Source organism: Ischnura elegans, chromosome 5 (genome assembly GCF_921293095.1).
Source record: "Ischnura elegans chromosome 5, ioIscEleg1.1, whole genome shotgun sequence".
NCBI classification, from domain to species: Eukaryota; Metazoa; Arthropoda; class Insecta; order Odonata; family Coenagrionidae; genus Ischnura; species Ischnura elegans.
The window spans coordinates 106,006,713-106,028,126 of NC_060250.1; the positions used below are offsets into that span (position 1 = coordinate 106,006,713).

General features: G+C 39.4%; 1 long non-coding RNA gene across 1 annotated transcript in view; it reads left to right on the forward strand.

Annotated features, from left to right (window-relative positions):
* LOC124159865 overlaps window positions 1–21,414 on the forward strand; it is a 117,415-nt gene that overhangs the window by 72,809 nt on the left and 23,192 nt on the right. The window contains exon 3 of the long non-coding RNA XR_006865036.1: window positions 5,419–5,485. This is a non-coding gene — a long non-coding RNA (uncharacterized LOC124159865). The remainder of the gene's footprint in view (window positions 1–5,418; window positions 5,486–21,414) is intronic.

A 21,414-nucleotide genomic window follows, 5' to 3' on the forward strand; every position in this document is an offset into this window, starting at 1 on the left:
TGTGCATTAAAATGGCAGATAATCGGAAGAATATTCTAGGTCGTTGGCAAAATGAGAAATTGTTTTAAGATAAAGTCATGTTCATAGCGGACCCTACTTAATCCGTTTGGAACTAATTATGAATTTCATGTGTAAAGATTTGTAAGGGTGCACGGTTATTGCTGGGTTAACTTTTGTTAGCGGTTAAGAAGCGGAATAATTTTATTTCTTGAGGATATACGGTGTTTATTCATTTCCTTAACTTTTAGATTGTTATAGTCGGTACAAAATTAAAAATGGTGTTTGTCATTTCTATGTAGTTAAGATGATGGTTCTTCCAAAATAACCCTAAAATAGACGCTGTTCCAGTTATACTGTATCAAATACCCTATTGAAAGGCTGTCGTAATGATGTAACAGGGTTTTGGAATGTTAATATTGTAATGACTTAATGAAACGAGAATAATGTGGCTTTATATAGCGTTTATCTGCAATTTTGTTGCTTCAAGCTCATTAAAATTGTGAAAAGACATTATAATTTGTAGACTGGTCGAGTTTATATTGATCTGATTATATATCTCGTTGAGTTTATATTGTCGCGCATTTTGTCACCAGTCTACGCAGTGAAATTTTATTATCGTTATCCATAAAATCGGTTTAAAATAACCGATGTTATGGATAAATATAAACGGTAAAGGTGAATTCACTTCAATGTGTGCTTGTACAGAAAAGTAATAAAGCTTTTGTCCGCCAATGATGGCTCGCGTGCCGTATGCAGTATACTTACAGGTGTATTTTTGGTGACCCGTTAAAACCTCACTTTTAGAAGGTTCATGACCTGCGTTAATTTTTACTTTTCAAGTCATGGCGATTTATGGTCTAAAAGCAAATTATATAGAATGGTCAGATGAAATCATTGTTTCGGAACAATGTTGAAGAAGTACCCCGTGAATATAATATGAAATTTGAAGGTAGGTAGTGTCAATATTTTCTCCTTTATTTTTGTTTTGCATTTTTTTATGACTGAAGCCCGTTGATTGAATAAAATAGCTGAAAGTGATAAATGTATTCCATGAATGCCAACCTCTGCGTTACATTTTTTAAATATTCATTTTGAGGTATAATTAGGGGAAAGAATGGAATTAAGCATTTTTTCCGGCAAAATATTTCAATCTTTCCGCTTTATATTGCGTGAATAGTGTGTATAGTTTCTCTTTTTAATTTGTATTCAGAAGTAGTTTAAAAGTACGTATTTTGTATCGGCATCTTTATTTGTGAACCGCATGCCTAGAAACGAATCGATTTGTTCGTTCACCGGTGAGACCGTCAATTCAGTAGCTTTGTTGACGGAAACGGGCAACAAAGCGAAGGTCCCGTCTCCCGTGCGTTACGCAAACGCCTTCCAATCCTCAAGGGTGGAAAGGTGGCAATCTATTTTGAGGAAGGAGTAGCTCTAGGAATAGGAGCGGAAATCGTCTAGGCGCTCGCAGACCGCTTCGTGATTATGGTCAAGCGAGGCCGGGCAGTCAGGTTTTCCCTGAGCGGGTTACCTTTGTACTCTCTGTCCACACGGGGAGGCAGATTGCGCTAGAGCCCCGTTACATCGACGGGAGCAATATATCTTCAGACGTCGTCGCTAAATCGTTGCGTGTGGAGCAGATACCTCGCTCTGTGTTCGAGCGAAAACGTCGAGGCAGGCTTTAGGAAGCTGACTCCATTTAAATCTTTTGTTCGCGACGCAACATGGATGGGTACCTCTCAATTCTGTGCAGAGCACTCCGTTACCGTCGGTTGCGTTGAGGTCAGAATGGTCGCCCGGTACATGTATCGGTTAAAGGTGTGGGTGAGAAGATAACCTTCCGGTTGCTGATGACAGTCGCATTAATTATTAAGCCCCCGCTAAGTGCTGTGGTGAAACGGGCATGGCAACTGTTGATGGGAATGGGATGAAAGGGGTTCGGATAGTTGGTGAGTGATGATACCGATAGGTTTGCCTCCGTTGCTGGTCTATAGCTCTTTGTTGTAATCCCTCGCGTAGTCCGCCTGTTATGATAAGCGGGGAATTTGGGATTCTCTGTTTTGAATCCTTCGCATCCACCTCGCTGATTGTCATATGAGGACATCAGAGGTAGGAAAGGCTCGCTTTTGCTCGGTATTGAAGAGGTGCCCATTGGTAAATCTCTACCTCTAGATGTAGCCTTTGTTCGTTCGGATAGATTGCATAGGGAACAAGCCGATCAGCATTCTGTATAACTTTCAGTTTAGGCAAAAGACCTTGACTTGCCAGTGGTAAAGCAGGAGATGTCACGCTCGGATTCACCCGTACGTGCGCTTGAAATGCGGAATCTCACCGAAGCAAATGGTTTCTCCTTAATGCAAATTTTTCGCGCATCAAAATTTAAATTTCTTGGCCTATGTACAATGGATGCCCTTATGTTATCTCAGATCCTTGTCTATCTTTTGAAAATTTATCAGGATTCGAAGAAATCCTTGCCTGATTCTTGTATAAAAATAATTTTACCGGTTATGGTAAATTTGCATGGACTATTTACTTCTCCCCTCCCAACATGACTCTTCCCACTTAAATTCACAATAAGGCCTATACCCTTTCATTTCATGTAAAATTCCTGTTTTCTCTCTTCTCCTCCCCCGTCTGCCAAGCATTCTTCCTTCTAGCGTGGTTTGAAAAATCCTCTCCCAGCTTAAAACTCGCTCTATCAAAACCATCTCCTCTGTCTCCTCCGCACCTCATGTATAAGTTTTCTCTCCTCGCCTATCATGTCTAGCAGCAATTCGTCATTCCTTTCCTATCCGTCCCCTATACCGTTTTCATTCTTCTCCTCTACTGCATTGCTACCCTCATTTCCGTTGCTTGAATCATAATATTCATAGTGTCGTATAAAAGCCTCTGGTGTGTTGCTCTTCTTAATAGCTATGATATTTTTCTCGTGGAATGTTCCACATGCTTGATGAATTCTATTCCTACCTGAAGTGTCATTTAGTAAAAGTACACAATCTTTTCAGCTTAATTTTTTGTTCGTGGATTGCGTTTATTTTTCTCGTGTTCTATGATTTATGAAAAATATTTTTGGAAACCCATAGACCCAAACTTATCATTTTGTGGATCCACAATTTGTTTTACTATCAATGAAGCCCAAAATGAAAAAAATGATTCAAAATCGTTATTTATTTTTACCGGGGTACCCAATGTAATTTCTATTTAAAATACATATTCGGCAAGGGAAATCAATCGGAATTTTCTACTCGCTGGTCGGTGACTCAAGTTTCTCTAAAGGTGTTTCAGATGAAGTTATTCCTGAATGGTTAACCTAATTCTATGCTTTTTCGCAATTACAGATTAGTATTCATCATAAATCAAAAGAAAACACGCTGAAAATTATCTCTCGCGACTCTGCTCTTAAGTATTTCTAAATTTTTAAGGAAAAAATGATAAAAATCGATAAGAAAGTTGTTTTAATTAACAATTGTAATTGAGTTTTCAGTGGTGACTAAATGCAAATGGTATTTTAGGATGTATTGAAACTGTTTATCTTCATTTAAGTTTCCATGATTTCTGAGTATTTCGCACTCAACAGGTGTCCCAACTGATTCGCGAATTTTTTTCTTTTTGCTGTGTCGCACGATTAAATGGAAACTTAAATCGATGTCTTGAATCTTTTTAAATCTTAGCGGGTATTGAAAGCTGTTTATTTTTTAATTCACTTCTTTGGAATGAAGTAATAAACTTGTGTCCCGGCTTGGTCCCTTTTCCGCCGGAGTATATCGAGTTCATACGACCAGATCCCCGTTGAACGAAAAAGTGCTCGTTACTCGTTGTAAAAGCTGCTGCTTCCAACCTTTTGGGGTATAAACCTTTTTAGGGTAAAACTATATTTCATATTATCCATGAGTTTTGCGCTATACTTCCTCATTTCAGAGCTTCCCCTTTGGCGAAAACTCATAGGAAAAATTCCTGTTTCGAGCTCCATCCGTACCTCGATTTCTGGGAGAAAAAATATTATGCTCTCGCTCGGTACTTGATCCGGATAAACCGTTTCCATAAACAAGCCGTGCTTTTCGCATGATTCGTTTTCTCAAGGAGTCGGCCGGGGGAAAGGTCCGGGTGGGAGGATATACGGGGCTGAAATCGATTGTGTGTGTATATTCTTGGCCTTGCCAATTCCCCGCTGGAGACAGTGCTCTTGCTCCTTCAAGCTCCAACCCTTCTCCTACCATTTTATCCTTTCCACCCCTTCGTCACCCACAAAAAGATTTTCCACCGCTGCCATCTTTTACCTTCCCCTCAACCAGGGTCGCGTTGGATGGGGTCGAGATCCCTTTTTCCGCCAGATTTACAGATGCTTACTCCCTTCTCTCCCCTACCGACCTCGCCGCCGTAGACGCACCTCTGGGGTCACAAAGTTCAATTTCATCCCGGTGGATGTGGAAGGGCTATTGGGTTCGTATAGCAGCCCATCGCCTTGAACCTTCACCCCTGACTGTTCTTCATCCCAATCTGTGCGGCTAAAAATAATAATGTATAGAGGCAGTATTTCCTCAGTTTATCCTACCCATATTTTTTGGTGAAATGGAAAAATGCCGTTGCCATTTTAGTGATGCCCTGTTCCATTTATGCCCCTTACACTTTCAGCATTGCTTTAAATTTATGCTGCCTTTAGTTCGTGCAAAATTCAGGGATAAATTTCACATATAAACCCTGGTCTATAAATATGGACAGAATTTATAAAAAAATGTATCCATTCCTTTACTCAGCGCTTTTTGTAGTGCATTCAAAGCCTAATAGTATTGTGTACTTGGTTTTTTATCACGTTTATTTGGCGGTATTTTATATTTATCCTGGGTGTTCTAGCAAAACATTCAGGGAAAATGGCTCACAAGTCCCCAGATGTTCCCCAGATCTACAAAGCTAGCTAGCTTGTGGTATTTAGAATTTTTAACCGAGCTTGGTGGAATCTTGTTTCGCTTCAAGATAAAGGTTGAGCTCTTTCAAGTTCCTGTAAATCAGGGTTATCCTCCCTGCCGTATCCGTTGTTTAGATATTCTTCTCACATAGTCTGAGGTATTATGCTGTCCAGTTTCGCCGTTTCTTTTACTTGGTCTAACAGTGATGTCTAAAATAAATTCTATGCATTTCTTTTCATCTTGAATACTTATTCCAAAAATAAATGTTTTTAAGTGACTTGATCACATTTATATTTAGTAGAAATTTAGTGGTAGAAGCTACTACTGTTTAATCTTCATCTTAAGTGGAAAACATTTTTTTGCATCCTTTTGGCGATTTATAACTTTATCGTTTCATCAGAAATATTATCGAAATATATTTTAATGACCATTGTATTCGAAAGAAATTTTCTAATCTTGATGTGCATTATTTGTTTACTCCATTTTTGTATTGAGGATTTCTTTTTCTATCTTTCAGTGCTATACAGCTTTTGAAGTTCTTCTTGGGGTGAAGTCATCATTTGGAGGTATTAGTCTATGAAAACGTGAGTGTTTTTATTCATTTACTTGTGAATGCCATGTAAATGAGTTACTTTTCGAATTTGGCATATTTTGGTGGAGGTGGTGTCTTGTGAGTGCCGGATTACTTTCTTCGTTTTTCTCTCATAAAAAGCATATAATCAATTTTTAAAGGTCCGCGTTTTCCGAGTAATGATAGCTGCATTGAGTAAATAGATTTGCTTTCGAGGTTTCTGTAGCTATATTGGTTTGCGTAATGGGTGTCAAACTGAGAGATTGACCCCAGCCTATTTACTGTTCTTTGTGGTGGGAATCGGTTTACGAGAGTAGAGATGGGTTTACAATTCACATTTGTTTAACTGTTGACTTTGTTATAATATGATAACCCTCACTTTATTTGTGTTTACTAACGACTTGAAGGCTTTTAGTAGAAATTTTATTTTTTAAATTTATTGTAGAGTTGAAGCGTTCATAAATAAGAAGGAGCATGTAGAAATATTGCTATGTAAAAAGAAACGGTTGGTGTAAGATCTGATCTGGAGTGTTGCGCTTTGCGGTGCGGAAACGTGGACACTAAGGAAGGAGGATAAGAGAAGACTGAAGGCGTTAGAGATGTGGGTGTGGAGAACAATGGAGATGGTGAAGTGGACGGAAAGGAGGAGAAATGACGCGAAGTGCTGGATATGGTGGGTGAGGACTGAGGAGAGGCAGCTTTTAGATGAGATACGGAGGAAATAGAAGGTATCGATGGAGGGGGTACTTAGTGGGGAGGGAATGTTAGAGGGTAGACTGTTTGGTAAAAGAGGGCGAAGAAGAGGGAAGAGAATAGGATTTTTTAGATAGAATCAAAGGCAGTAGGTATTACGGTGGATTGGAGAATGAAATGCTTGAAGGATAAGGGGGGGGGGGGGCGACAGAATGCTTCTTAAGCACTCCATGGAGTCCTACCTTAATCGGTGGAATAGTTAAATGAAAATAATTTTAAAGTCGATTTACTAATCCGGATAACATTTTTGCCGGATCATGTATTGTCGTTAACGTGAATGTGAGTTTTAAATAGGCGTTAATCTTTAATACCTTAGTCATTTAGTTTGTGTAGAAGACAACAGGCTAACTAAGAGTTGATAGATGATAAGGGGAGTTCATTTGCACTAAGTATACCATTTGGAAACTATATACCAATTTTAATGTTTTAAATTAATTTTTTATGGTCCCAAAGAAGTTAACCATTAAATTTTATGCAATATTATATTAAATATATAAAATACTGTCCGTTATTTTGCATAAAATTTAATGTTGTTTTCATATATACATTTTACATCATATAAATGAAACAGAGAACCTCATACATCCATGAAAAAAGCGGAATTAATACAAATGAAAGGCGTTGAATATGGGTGATGAAACTGGTACATGAGGCTCAAAAGGCTAATAGGATGTATGGTTTTGAAAGGGAGGTATACGTTCAAGTGATGTAGGGAAATCGACAGCCGAAATTTATTTTTATGATACAGTCTACATGATAGATTCAAAAGTAAAATTTATTGCATTTAAAACAGTATTTATTAAGAGGACCTTCTTCAATCACACCTCTTGATAATGACCTGAAAAGTTCGAAACGGGTTGAGTCTTTTAATAAATACTGTGTGGAATACAACAAAGTTGATTATTGAATCTAACATGTCACGATTTCACCAAGTAACCTTTGATTGCAAATCGCTAACCATTGATTTCATAGTTCTACATGCCTTGAATCTGTGGCGTAACTAGGAATATGCTTTTAGGGGGTGGTATGGGATGGCCAGGGGTGGCGATCCCCGCCTCTCAGGGAACGTCCCAGGGACCTCGCTCCTAGGGGGGTCCGGGAAATTTTTTGAGTAATGATATGCCTTGATATACATTTTACATCATTTTCGCACTATCAATTTAACTTTAAGGAGAGGCAGCTGTTAAATTTCAAAACTAGACAATAGTTTTAAATAAATTTTATATTTCTCTGAGACTTTGGGGGGGGGGGGGGGAATCTATTCCCTCATCTCCCCCATAGTTATGCCTCTGCCTTGAATAAATTGTTTGACCACATATATTTAGGTGGAGATTTTTTAACGCTATTTCGCCCATGAATACGCCAAGTCACCCGTCCATGAAGTGCCATTATGAGTGATGCTGATAGCACAAGTACGAGCGCAGGTGATTCATTTCAATCGAGCGGTGGTGGTGGTGGCACCGAATTAAATTGCAGCGCGAGGGGGCAAGCGTTGTGCGCGGACTTCCACGAAGATGGAACGTTGCGCTCCATACTCCAAGGATGGCTCGAGTCCCCTTGAGACAAAGCGCCGCGCTGGGTATATACCCTGACGAACGAGGCTATGTCACTTGGAAATGATTTCCATTACGTCGCCGCTCTGCGCCGTACATTTCCACTTTGAGTCCTCCTACTTCATTCATAATCCTGGCTCGCGGTCTTTGCTGGCTCTCCGAGAGGAGGAGGCGGTGAATAAAAAAACGGAGGAAAAAAATCAGCATCGGTGATTCATTCAGTGGAGGAGGGACGGTCGGGTCGAGGCGAGTGAAACAATGTCGCCTCATCAATTCGCTCTTCGCGCCTTCTCTCGCTTCCATCCGTCCTCTCGGGGTGAGACTCCCACGCGGCCGCTACTGCTTCTGTGTCGCTCTCTCCTGGCGGCTACTTCCCTCTCCCGTCACCAGGAACATTCGTCTCCATAGCTACTACGCCTTCTCTTTCATCAACCAGTCCAGGTCTTATTCCTGCATCCACCTTCCCACGCGATTAAATTGAATAATATTCTGTCACCTTCCTTTCATTTGCTTTACATTTTGCGATAAAAAATTCAGAAACGAAAAATATACGCCAAGTATTCAGGCATTTTTCGGGAAGGAGGTTAAAAAACCGTATATTTTGACCTGGAATAGGGTTAAAACATTCCGAATATGCGATGAATTGAATTCGGAAAACTATTTTTGGACTTAAGGTGCAATGTACTAGATTCATTTAAGGCTCACTGCCAAGCAGTTGGCGGTTATTTCATGTTATATTTTGAAACCATTCATTATGCATTAAACAGGCATGTGCAATAAAATTCCATTCATATAAGAGTTGGTAAAATTTAGATTTTTGAAGCGATTAAGTAAACTAATTTCTGCCGCCAAATCTTCTCGTTTGTTTGTTTTTGGCACAAAACGCAGAAAGAAGTTGCGAAAATATTTGGCCGCGGTACTTATATGTTTTAAGCAAGTGAAATAAAGAAAATGCTTTGACTCAGCCTACTGTCAGAGCTCTTCGAATGTGACACGAATATCATGGACCCCTGAATAGATATCCTCGGTGTCATATTTTAAGAAATTTTCTCTCACTATAGTGTATAAGTATTCATCATTGAGGCATGAGTTATAAAACTATATCAATTCTCGCAATTATAGGAAAGTTTTGATTTCTTTCTGTGAGGCACACTATAAATTTCCATTTTTGCTCTGAACAAATTCATGTGTACCTCTTAAAAGGGAGTAAATCGTTATTATTCCTCCCGCACATGATAAACTGTGCATTTAGGTTAGTATCCATCCCACACTACTGCAACTCTTCAGCTATCAGCTTATCAATTCATGTATGAAAGTAAAGACACTATTTTTCCCTCATAATACCTGCTCTGTACTCCATACTCCACATACTGTTTAATATTCCTATAAGCAATGGAATTAAATACCATCAAAATAATCGCTACGGCCAACGGGTACTCGGAAAACTTATAGAGAGAATTTACCGGGAAAAAGTGAATCCCCTCGCCGTAAACCAAATATTAATATGATTGCTACCATATAATAATTATATGTTAATTACTAATACTACTAAATTATTTACTTACTATTACTACTATTAGTACTTCTATACTAATAATTATATTTAATCTATAATGCTAAGAATATATATAGTAATTTAAAAGTTAATATTTATCTCCACAAATGTAAATATAATTGATACGACTCTCTTAAGGAAGACGAAAAAGAGTGAGGCGATGCAAAATCTATCTTGAGGAGACACAATCGAAAATAATCAAATTATTTCCGAAGACAGATATGAAAGAACCGGCATGTTCGGTTCTTTTTTGCTTTCTCTACCTAAGGGTGTGGTAATGGATTGTTCGATCTGAGGGTGTTATTTTCCTCCCAACTTCCCGTTTGTTCTTTAATGTTTGTTTTCTTTCTTTCCCCTTGCGCCCTTTCTTTTCCACAGTGCTCGGCCGCGTTACTCCGGATAAAGTACTTTTTTTATGGCCGCCATTTGTCCCACGGTCACCTGTTTCAAACAGTTCAGTGGCATGCACGGCGCCCACCCGCCATTCTTCCCCGTAGGTACGCCATCCTGGAAATGTGCGCGCACGGACGAAATGGAGATTAAATGGAAGGAGTGGACTTTGGGAGATCCATAGGAAGACAACGATATGGGAATTGGTGAACGTTAGTTAGGGCGTAGGTGAATCTTATTTTTTATTCTTCTAGCAGTCGGTATGTTGGTGGGATTATCTCTTTCGTCTCATGCTCAACTTTGTTGAAGTTCATTTTAACGTTAATGAAATGAAAAAGTTTGTTATATTCCACAAATGTATTTTTAGGTACTACTAGTTTCGACACAGCGGCGTCATCATCAGGTACCAATGACGGTACCAATTAAAAGTCGTGCTTTAAAATAAATTTATGGAATTCAGCAAAGTTTTCAGTAATGCTGGTAGGCGTCTGGATATTTTTGGAATTTTACACTTTACAATAGTTTTCTTGTAGTTTTATCCTGGTATTTGTTGCCACGCTGTTCAGTGCATTCGGTTAAGACGTATGATACTACTGTCGAAACGATTATGGCCAACAACCGTCTAATAATTATAAGACGGTTGTTGGCCGTATGAATAAGCCAATGAAAAGGGAGTGGTAGCTAGTGATTACTAAACGACATGAATTGTATTATAATAACGCGTGAATCAACGTGATTATGCCATTATGATATGCTATTTTTAATTATTTCTGCAAGTTTCCGGGAAAAATAATCGTTTCTTCAAAAAATGAAGGATAATTGAAATATATTTTTCCTGCTCACTTTGTCACTTTCCCACTCACATATTTGTCGATGAATGCATAAAAAAGTGCACGATATTGCAAAAATTTATGCACTCTGATAAATTATTAGTTCTCCATCATATCTTGTGTCTATATCACTCCCTGAATAAAAAGTGAACGCCCATGAAGTTTGTTTTGTTTTTTCTCCATTTCCTGGAATCCATGCTAAACCGCCGTTGACCACACGGTGATCGCGACTTGAAAAACGACCCCTAATGCTCGGTCGTCGTACAGCGGCCGACCGAAGCGATTGGTGGGATGGGCACCGCCTCATATAAATACCCCTCGATCACGGAATCTATTTCGCCTCATTTCCTCGCGAAAGCAGCGCCATAAATTCATCTTCCTTTCTCTCCCTCGCTCCCTGGCCAATGAGTGGTCGGCGTCTAACCGTTGAGCACCGCGGTGCTATAAAAAATGCCGCTATGTATTGGGATTGCGTCCCATTGGGGGGTCACAGTTGTTTATAGCACGTATAATGCTGTGAGTGATAGGATTTAAAAAAAAGTACTTCGCCGCCGGCTCCTTCCTTTTCTTTTTGTATTTGCGGTGATTCATTTTATGAGGCCATGCCATAATGGCTGCACATCCTGTTGATGGTGGTTGATTCTTGTTAAGCGAGAGGGTTTCCATCGTGCCTGTTGATCTCATTTACTCAACTACTCTAACTCTACTGCCAGATCCAACGCCAGAGGATTGTTCTTCGTAGACCCCCTAAATTTTAGCTACAAATATTTTATAACCCCCATTGAATAATTGAAATATTTATTTTCAGGATCTCTATGCATCTGAACTAGATGAAAAATACATACATCCCTGAATTAGAATTTAGTTTTTGCGGGTAACGCGGAAAATTCACAGTTATTAAATTATTGTCAATTTTCTGATTTCTTAAATTTAAGTGTTTCATTATGTAACGTGATCATTAAGTTCCGCGTTAAATTTTGGCCTTAATTATTCTTGAATAATGTTTGCCATATCTTTTCTGCTATAAAATGCTTTCTATGGTTTCTGTTTATAAAAAAATATATGAAGCTGTTCGTTACTTCACCATCATTTAGCATGGCGAGTACCTGTTTTGAAGCTGATGCTTTCACTAAAATTAAATGGAGTACCAGTAACTGATTATATTGCTGATATTTATTAGATTATTCTAGCGTTTAAGGTAGGGCGGTAGGTAGGAGCCAGACGGTAGGTAGTCCACGTGATGGTATCTCATGGACTACCTTTTGTGTGGCTCCTACCATTCGGTCTATCAGGCATAGGTGGCCGTACCGGGAGTAATCCCACAAGCGCGGCTCTAGGACTCTTAGGAACGCGCAAACCTTTCCACCGCGGACAAGGTTTTACCTCAACGGAAAGGTATTGCTGATAGTGTCAGAAATAATCGACAATTGGCTGACAATGTGACACTATCTTCGTTTGGAAATTAAAATTCAACTTGTGAAATAGTTGTTTCATCCTTTGAGTTATCAAACCGGAGTGAATACATTCCGCACATTTTGATTTCAACATAATTCGTCCAAATAATGATTTCCGCTCCTAATAACGATGAATGAGTAAAAAACTTCGTAAATAATAATTGTTGGTAGCAGAAGTCATTTAATTTCAGACGAATTAGGACAACGCCGGTAATAAATGATCATTGAGAGTTCACTATTGTCCTTCACGGCTTAAGATTACTCCCCAAAAATGCGGGGTCTCTTTTTAAGATTTAGTTAAATTTCAATCTGTGATGCAGTACCACGAAAAGAATCCGAAGAGTAGAGAATGAGACGAATGAAGAGATGAAAATCGTCACTGTGATATGTTTATAAGGAACTGGTGTCCCACTGAAATTAGGGAGCCGTGCGTATGTAATAATTTCACCTTTTTCCCTCCTCTTACCCTGCCTAAAAATCGACTTTGCGTTTTCCTTGTTTTTATGCTACTCATCTTTTTTTTAGTGCATTACTATCGTGGATGTGGTGAGTTGTCTTTAAATACGCTGATCCTCCACCCACCCCTTCTAAATATTTATGGCGTAACGAGGTAGAGTGCTTTTTAAGAGTAATGTTACTCCATTCGGGAATTATTGAGACTCATCAGTTATTGAATTCGTTTTTTTGAATATCATCATAAAAAGTTTCAAGTTCTATGATCCTGTTACGTTAGTTTCGTGCACCCTTATAGTGGCATTCGTTTTTCACTCAATTTTGACTGTCCCAGAAAGATGATTTTCCTCATAGCGTTCATTGTATTTTATGCCGGGTGTACTACGATTTTTCTAGTAAAATCACAAGAGTATGGGAGTCTCTGGCGAATTAAAAAAGAATTTTCACTGGCATTGTTGTGAAACAGACACTTATTAGTTTCCTCTTTTCGTCAATATTTTTACGCTCATTTTTATCTTCGTCGGAACTGTGCAGTAAATGCGTATCTTAGTCTTTCTTCCATATTTATTGATGATGATTAACGTATACCTCCATTAATCATACAGTATGATAGTAAAAGAAATCAATCCTAGCAATTAAGGTGTTAATTCCTGCCTTCTGGATATACTCGGAAGTTTACTCCGATGAAAACGCACGGCATGGGATGGAGCTCATTTTTTTCTATTCTCATAGGCGATCGATGCAAAGGAATAAAGTATCAAAGCCGATCGCAGCCGGAGAAGAGTTGACCGCCCCTGCTCTAATCGATGGTAAACGTTTGATTACCCCTTACCCTCTCAATCCCAGCCCTTCACTCCTACTTTTACTGATTTTTTTTTCACTCTCGGAAGCCGCGAAACCCATTCACTTCTGCCTCGTCCCCGCCCCCTCCTCGCCTGCACTCTTCAACTCCGCCCCTCCAACTGGTTCGCTCGCATGACTGCGAGAGGCCGGATCGCGGGCCACCGTCTATTTGTTCCGCGGCCGCGTCGTGCCTTCGATCGGCTCCCTTCTCCCGAGGTCAAGGGTGGGCGAGCACCCTGGCCAACCGCCCCATCCCACTCTCCTCCCCCTTCTCCTTCAAGCCAACAGATGTTCTCTTCTTTTTTACCTCTTCGACGCTCTCTCGCCGATTGCCCTCGGAGGAAAGTTATGTGTGTCGTCGGTGTTTAATGCATGTCTGTTCATAGGAGCATAGCAATGGTTTGCGCTGGTGCCTGGACTCCTGGGACATGTATTCCATCAGTGCCATTTATTAAGGCATTTGTATGTTAAAGTTCGATATAAAAACGCAAAAATAATTCTGTGACGCTCTAGTTTACCGACTCCGCGAGGTGCATCAGTTGTATTCAAAATTACGCAGTACAGAGCTCAAATCATAGCGAGGAAAGATACTGAAGTCATACAGAAAAAACGCTATTTCACCATTATATATTCTGTATGTCTCTAATATCTCTGTACAATGTATTGGAAATCGTTAGTTTGAGGAGTTACCGCTGTTCATCCGGTACGCATGGACGTTTCATGACTAAGTAACACTCTTTAACCAATAAGTGTTGAGACGCAGTGGAGGTACTTGGATTGTATAGACTTTGATAATGGTATTTACGTAACTGTTTAAATTGATCAATCATTAATATTAAATCTATTTAAATCCCAATTTTCCTTTAGTTTGACGAATGGTATTCCAATAGAAGACCGGCTGTAAAGAAAAGTTTTGATAATTCGAATATTTAGGAAACATTATACAATTTTATTTTGCCTGGGAAGTTATGGAATACGAGGTAAAACGATAAAATAAATCAGAAAAGTCCATTTGCTCAAGTGGTGATATTTCCTCTTCCTATTACATAAAGTCCAATCTTCGAATTTTGATCATTGGGTGCTTAGTTTGATCGACATCTTGATAACTCCGTGTGGTCACGTATTATGTTAGTTAGCATAGGAATAATTCCTTTTATAATGAAATTTGAGTTTCTTCCTAAGACTATTCGCTACCTATAGAAGGGATCGATTTTTTTAATTCCCAGTACGATTCAGTTGATGCTGCATAATATTAAACTTAATTTTTTATCTTTCAAATCTTTTATCGTTTTTTAAATCATTTCCAACTTAAGGATATATTTAAAAAATCTTAACCACATTTTTTGCATTTGTAAACTGTTTCTTATTTCTGCCATAAATTTTAAGAAGCAGTCTGGACAATATTGTAGTTAGTTTGGAGAAGTAAGGAAATTGGGGATGGGGTTGGTGTGGTGGCCAGAGTGTTGGCTTCCCACCCGGCAGTCTCGCGTTTAACTCCCGGCCGGTGCAGAGAATTTTCAGAGACTGCCCGATCCCTGCTTGAATGTTGTGTAGAGGAAATTTCAAGCGTAACACTCCGTTATGGGACGTTAAGCCGTGGACCCCCTGGCGCCTTTCGTTAAGGGCAGGCTAATGCTGACACCGGGTTTCTCTCCACCCTTCCTTTCACACCCTTCCCTCACGGCGCTAGTGACCTCAGCTGTCGGTCGCCTCCTCCAAATACCATACCGATGTGAGGAAATTTCAGCTTAATATTTGAGTGGCCACCCTTAACATTCCAGCCACTGTCATTTCCAATTGAAAGAGTTGTCATGTTGGGAATGGGGATCTGTTTTGGTCGAGGCGGAAGGCATCTCGCCGTTGGTGGTGGCGGCGTTTGTCGCCAGAACAGCTGAGACGCCCGCGCCGTCGCTTCCATTTCGGCGAGGGTGGCGAGGTGGGAAAGTGGCGAGGAAAGTGGGAAGGGAATGGAAGGGGGTGGGGCGGGCGGGGAGAGAATATGCTGCTCGTGGGGGAGGAGGGGTGTGCCTCTATTCTAGGAGTGCGGCGGGGAAGGGGAGCGGGCCAGGCGGCCGATAGCTTCATGGCATTCGGCAGCAAAGAATGTTTTTCAAGGACTGGGTCCAAGCTCCCGCGAAGTCGTGGACCCCCCACTTTTGGAACTAATTCAGTCGGAAGCCGCTCACCAAAAACAGTGAAAGGGAAGCTTGGATAATTCGAACTTTGAGTAGTTCAAAATATTCTTGGATAATGTAATGTCTGTTTTTTTTTCCGGCGAACAATGGCAGTGAAAATTTCTCGGGTCTCACACCATCCAATGATGATGATTCAATATGATGATTCAGGAATCCAATAATCCAATAATTGGATTCCAGAATCTCAGAGGACGATGGGCGAATTGTACATCGAAACGTCGAATGGAATATGGACGACTAACCCCGTGTGAGCCCCGAGAAATCTTCACTGCTGTTCTTGGATTGTTTTAAGGATGCTTGTAGTAATGGTTTACCACAAAATATTATCCATTATTCAGTAATCAGGCGTGTGAGAATTAATATTTGCCCTTACGTTAATGGTTTTTAACCTTTGATTGTCGCTCCATACTTTTGATAGCAGTCGTATTTACCTGGTATTACATTCTTACCTCCCCAAAATTTGATATTTTTTCGGTGAAACTTAATACTTTAATGAGAATTGCTCATCAGTTTTTTTTCAATTATTTTATTTCAAAGTCTCTCTTACACAGAATCGCCGGTAAGGAAACAGTTGATTATGTAAACAATAAGTTAAACAGGCTAGAGAATGCATGCATGAATCTTACATTGTATCCACGGTGGTTAGTAGTGGATCCGTGGCCCAAAATACGTTGAAAAAAGTTCAACTTCACATATTTCAGCTACGTCCCTCCGTCGCGACGCGATGCCTCGTTTCCTTTATCGCATTTATGCAAAATGCCTCTTTTTTCGTTTTTTTTAATATTAATTTTTTCTTTGAATTTTTTTCGCCATCAAGATTTTGAATGGCGTTGTTATCGGATATGATTGATACTTTTTTGTGGCTCTCGTCCAATTGTCAAGTATTGTAGTCTAATGAAGAATGAAGTCACCATATTCGGAAAGAAGTTGAAAAATATCCATCGGATTTTTCCACCAACTCAACGGTAGTGATGTACTAATTAGGTGTCCGGATTACTTTTCTCATGAAGACCATTGCATAGTGTGATTCATAGTGAAAGACAGCATTAAAACCAATAGATAGAACTGTCCGTTCCGTGCTGGAAATCGAGTCTCTTTTTAGCTCCTCATTATATTTTAAGCATTTTTCTCTTTTCGCCTTTTCTATTGATTGGATTATTTTTGCGAAATCCACTATTTAGTAAACTTCTCTTAATCCCATGATGAACGGCGCTGCCCGTCAAGTTGGAGCGAGGCCAAATGCTTGTCGAGTGCCAGCCTTTGAGATAAATCGTGAGATTTTTTCGACGTTTCGGTTGAATATCGTTGAAATTTCATCCTTTCTACAATTTTCTTTGCCTGCTGTGTACCGAAGTATGCACTCTGCTACATGTACGGTTAGGAATTTGGAAGCAGTATTAATTGATCCCAATTGAAATTCATTGAAGCAGGTAAAATGATTTCGACGTTCTATTTACCTTTTTGAACAAATACTCAACATTTTCGTGACTTTAGTCAAATTAAATGTTATAATAAAAAATAAAGAGTATAAATGATATAATACTAAGGATTCATTATATCCCTGCAATTCATTAGTTGAGATAGAACTTCTTTTATCATCATTGTAGGGAATCAGTTCAATAAATCATAACGAGCATCATATTACGTTTAGAACAAGAAAAAACAAAAAGATTAAGCACTTGCGCTTCGAAATTAATTCATATTGACCATGCTTTGTTGCGCTTCATGGCAATTCTTCGTTTTTAAAATGATATTCCTATGCATCTATCCTATCCAATGATATTCCTAATAAATATATTCCTATAATATCATTTTTTTCTTTTTCTGAGGCTGCAGTGTTTGCAACAAATAATTTTTTCAGTTTCATGTAGGTACCGGAATAAATTTAATTTAAATATAATACGGCTAATGTATCTAAGACTTCAACATGCGTCTTTGTTAATTTATAATGGAGATAAAATTTATGGGAATTGTGGCGTATTTGTTAATTTGTCATAAAATCAATTACGGATGTATATCGGATGTATATCCTGTCTTTTAATATGAAACATTGATAATATCAGCGAAACTTTCAAGAATAACTGTAGTCTTGCATAAAAGAAGGTGATACAAACATTATATTTTATATAGTCGGGTTTCATACACATCTAGTCTTCCATAATTCTCGAAAATCAGGTAAAATTAAACTAGTAAAACAATCATATTTTTTATCGAAGTCGGTGGGTAATTTCCCCGTCCAAAGGTAAGTCATACTTGAGCTCCTATTCCCAAAATGTTATTCAGATCGTTAATAGCCAGTTAGAAGTCATTTCATGACGTAATATTACTCAAATTGTGTTAAACTGTCGTTAGCTAATTATTCAATTGAATATTAAGCATGTTAATATTCAGCACTGTGTCTATTGCTAGAATCACAGGAAAATGGTGAAAAAATGTGGAAAATTCATTGAATATTAGCGTGATAGAACGTCATGAAATGAATTCTAACAGGTTATGAGCTATGATGAGTGTCCACCCTGGCGTACGAACTACACATGTAACTGTTTAGATTTTGCCGGATGAGTTCGGAGAGATACTCTAACCGTGCCTTGGGGGTGGAGGTGGAGGCACGGAGTTGGGGTGGGGAGAGGCAGAATGAGAAGAGGGGGATCCGTTACCTCCTCCTACTACACATCTTGGCAAGGAGCCCTCGTGGTAGTCGAGTGACGTGTCAACCCCTCAACCCCCCCCCCTCTCTGTGAGTGTCTCGCCCAGTTTGTGCATGCCAGTGAGGGCGCGTGTGTCTGTTCCTCAGTCGCCTTGGTAGTTTACCGCCTTCCCTTTCTCCTATCCCTTTGGGGCCAACGCCCCCTAGTGGGCAGGGGAAGCGCAGGTCTCGCATATTTCTTTTCATCGCCTGCCCCTCGCTTCTTATGTCTCGCCTGTTACCATCAATGAATTTTAAGCCTGCTCCGCGCAAACCAACGTCTGAGACCGTTAGAATTGCCGCGAAAGCCGATGAAAAACCGTTCCGTGGAACTAATCATAATGTGAGTTCCTTCATAGTTTTCGTTTGAAAATTAACGAGGTAAATAATGCGATTATTTTGCTGAAGCGGTTATAGGGGTGCATTATGAAGTGGAGGGATGAAACATCATATAGTCAAATCATTAAAAATATTATAAAATTATTTTGAATGGTTGGCGGGGTTAAGCTTTAGCCTGCTTACCTTGAAGATGCAGTCTCGATTCCCGCCTTCGTGGGATTTTGACCACCATACCTGGTAGTTCCTGTCCATCTCGTTTATTGCTATAGACGGATATACCAAATATCCTGAATTCGCGAGGAGAGGTATGTGAATTATAAAGAAAGATGAGTTTCTTACTCGATTTAAAACAACTTATCTGTCATTAATTGAATTTAAGATTAATTTTTAATCAAAAGGTTTTCTTTGTGTTTCGATTCATATTAAGTGGCGTAACTACCTTTCCAGACATAATTAACAGTGTCCGGCGATACCTTCTGGAAATCTCCTTGAAAAAAAAACTATGGATGGTAAACTATAACCTTGATAATGGCACTACGTGTCGAAACCGGGTGGGTATTTAAATGAAATTGTGTGGATGTTAACCATTCATAGTTCATTGTCATGGATACCTTTCCAGAGTTTGAATCATGATTTTGCATCACTACCTTCCCGACTTTGTTGTCACAGTTGAGTGACAAATGTCTTGATATTCAAATTCAAGTCAGATTCTATTTCATGTTTTCCTGGATATCACACAATTACTTATACCACTTATTTTTATTTCATTTATTCTATTCATTCATTTACTCGATTCCCGCCTTCGTGGGATTTCGGCCCCCAGACCTATTCGGGATTCTATTTCATTGGGAGCGGCATTCATCTATATAAATTATTACTCTATCGTCCCCGCCTCCGCTTCCAACTCTACTTCTGTACTCCCCCACTCTCTTATCTTCCTCCATCGTAGGATTACATTCCGGGAAGTTGGGTGTCGTCCGACAAAGTAGAGACACGCGTGTTTCTCTGGCTTGGGGAAATTGTGCATGGTTTGATCGTTGTGCTGCTCTTATTTTAAGGATCCGCTTGCGTGGATGCGATGTCAAATGCCCATAGCGGTACATTCGAACCTGATCTATTTTGGAAACTTGTGTCTCTCCCTCTCCCGTACGTCAAAGCAATTACATAGGAACAACAAATCAGAGCTTGTGACTCCTTGTGAGCAAGTGGCCTGATTTAGGTTCTACAGAAATTTGAACCATTTGGCGTGGCTATTTTTGTGCTTTACTTGCCACGTTTCAAAGTTTGCTCGCCAAAGTTTTGAACTTTTATTTTAACAATTTTCGGAATACGATACACGATATACTCGCATTTTCTAATCATTCAAATACAACTGTTGAGGCGAACTATGAAAGTAATTCAATTTGTATTGAATCGTTTGTTAGTGAGCCTCGTGCGATAAACGAACGGGAAATTGTGCCTAAAGACCTTCCTCTCCCGGGATTGTCGTTTGGGCTGTGGCAATGGTCACCCTGTATTAAAAACGGATACCCTTAGGATAGCAGCCGAACGCTTTACTCACTGGGCCTTCTTTTTCCCCAACATTTACATGATCGGTAAAGAAATAAATTATTTTCCGTTGAATCGTTCACTATTTTTGGAAATATAGTCAGGAAGTCGCCCTAAATTTCAACTATCAGAAAGAGACAAAAAGATTTGGAAGTGCGGCATATTTACATCGATATATTTAAGTAACTTCTTGTCGTTCTTTTTGGTGCTTTTTACTAATTTTTACAGTTTGTACTTTTTTACTGTACCGTTACCGTTGAAAATCTAAAAAAGCCGAATGACTGGAAGGGTGTGAACAGAATTAGTATAGACAATTGTTCTCATAGGCAGAATGCAACGTAATAGGTAATCGAGCTGAAATTACGTCTTTTATGGCTCAGCATACTTTCTGTTATTTACGTAATGGTGAATGGCCAATTCTAACTATTTTTTATTTGTCCTTCTCTTGTCTCTTATTATTTCTCATTGAAAGTATGCTGCTGTTTTGCGATAGATGCGAATCTACCTTCTGCTCCGCACAAAATCAGATTTTTAACATCCGGGTACACAAATCTTACAAAGAAACATTTTCCTTCCTCCAGAGGTCGCAGCTGTAGCGGCTCTATTACTATTTTACTTTGAACGCGTAGAATGATAACGTCGCCCATTGCTTTGCTAAAGGTTTTTCACTTCCATACGCGCCAACACTTCTTTGCTCTTCTCGTGCGCCTAGTTTACTGACGTCATCCGATGGCAATGATTGCGATGCCAGGTTTTAATTTTTTTCTAGCTTTTGTTCGAAAAGAATTATTTTTTCCTCCACAAGAAAAACACTCAATCGTGAAGGCTCATTTTCATTCTTAACCCAGGTGTTAGAGGGTTAAAAGGGGTGATGCAAATGAGATGTAAATTTATTCTCTTGACCCAGTTAACAGAGTGTACATCGGATTACTCTTATGCTAATAATTCTCGCACGCTTGCCTGGCTGAAGACGTTTCGCCGTAAATATACCAAATTAAACTACAATAGCAGTCACCTAAAGCAGTGGGGCTTCTTCTGCTGGCCTCTTATGATGAAATAAACGAGAAAATTTTGCTCAATTACTTTTTCTTAAAAATTGCGTCTCGTTTATGTTCTCGTTCTCTTGTACCAGATGTTGCACCATCACGCAAACTTAAACTTGTATATTAAAGGGTGTTGGGATGATCATATGCGTCTTAGTCGGCCTTGTTCGACCGCATTTCCTTCCCTTTTCGTGACGTTCCGTAAATTGCATCTTTGTATTACGCGGAAACCAAAGGAGTAATTAAGTGCTCCTGGCGTTTGTACTTATATCACGTCAAGTTTGGCACACAATGGGCTGG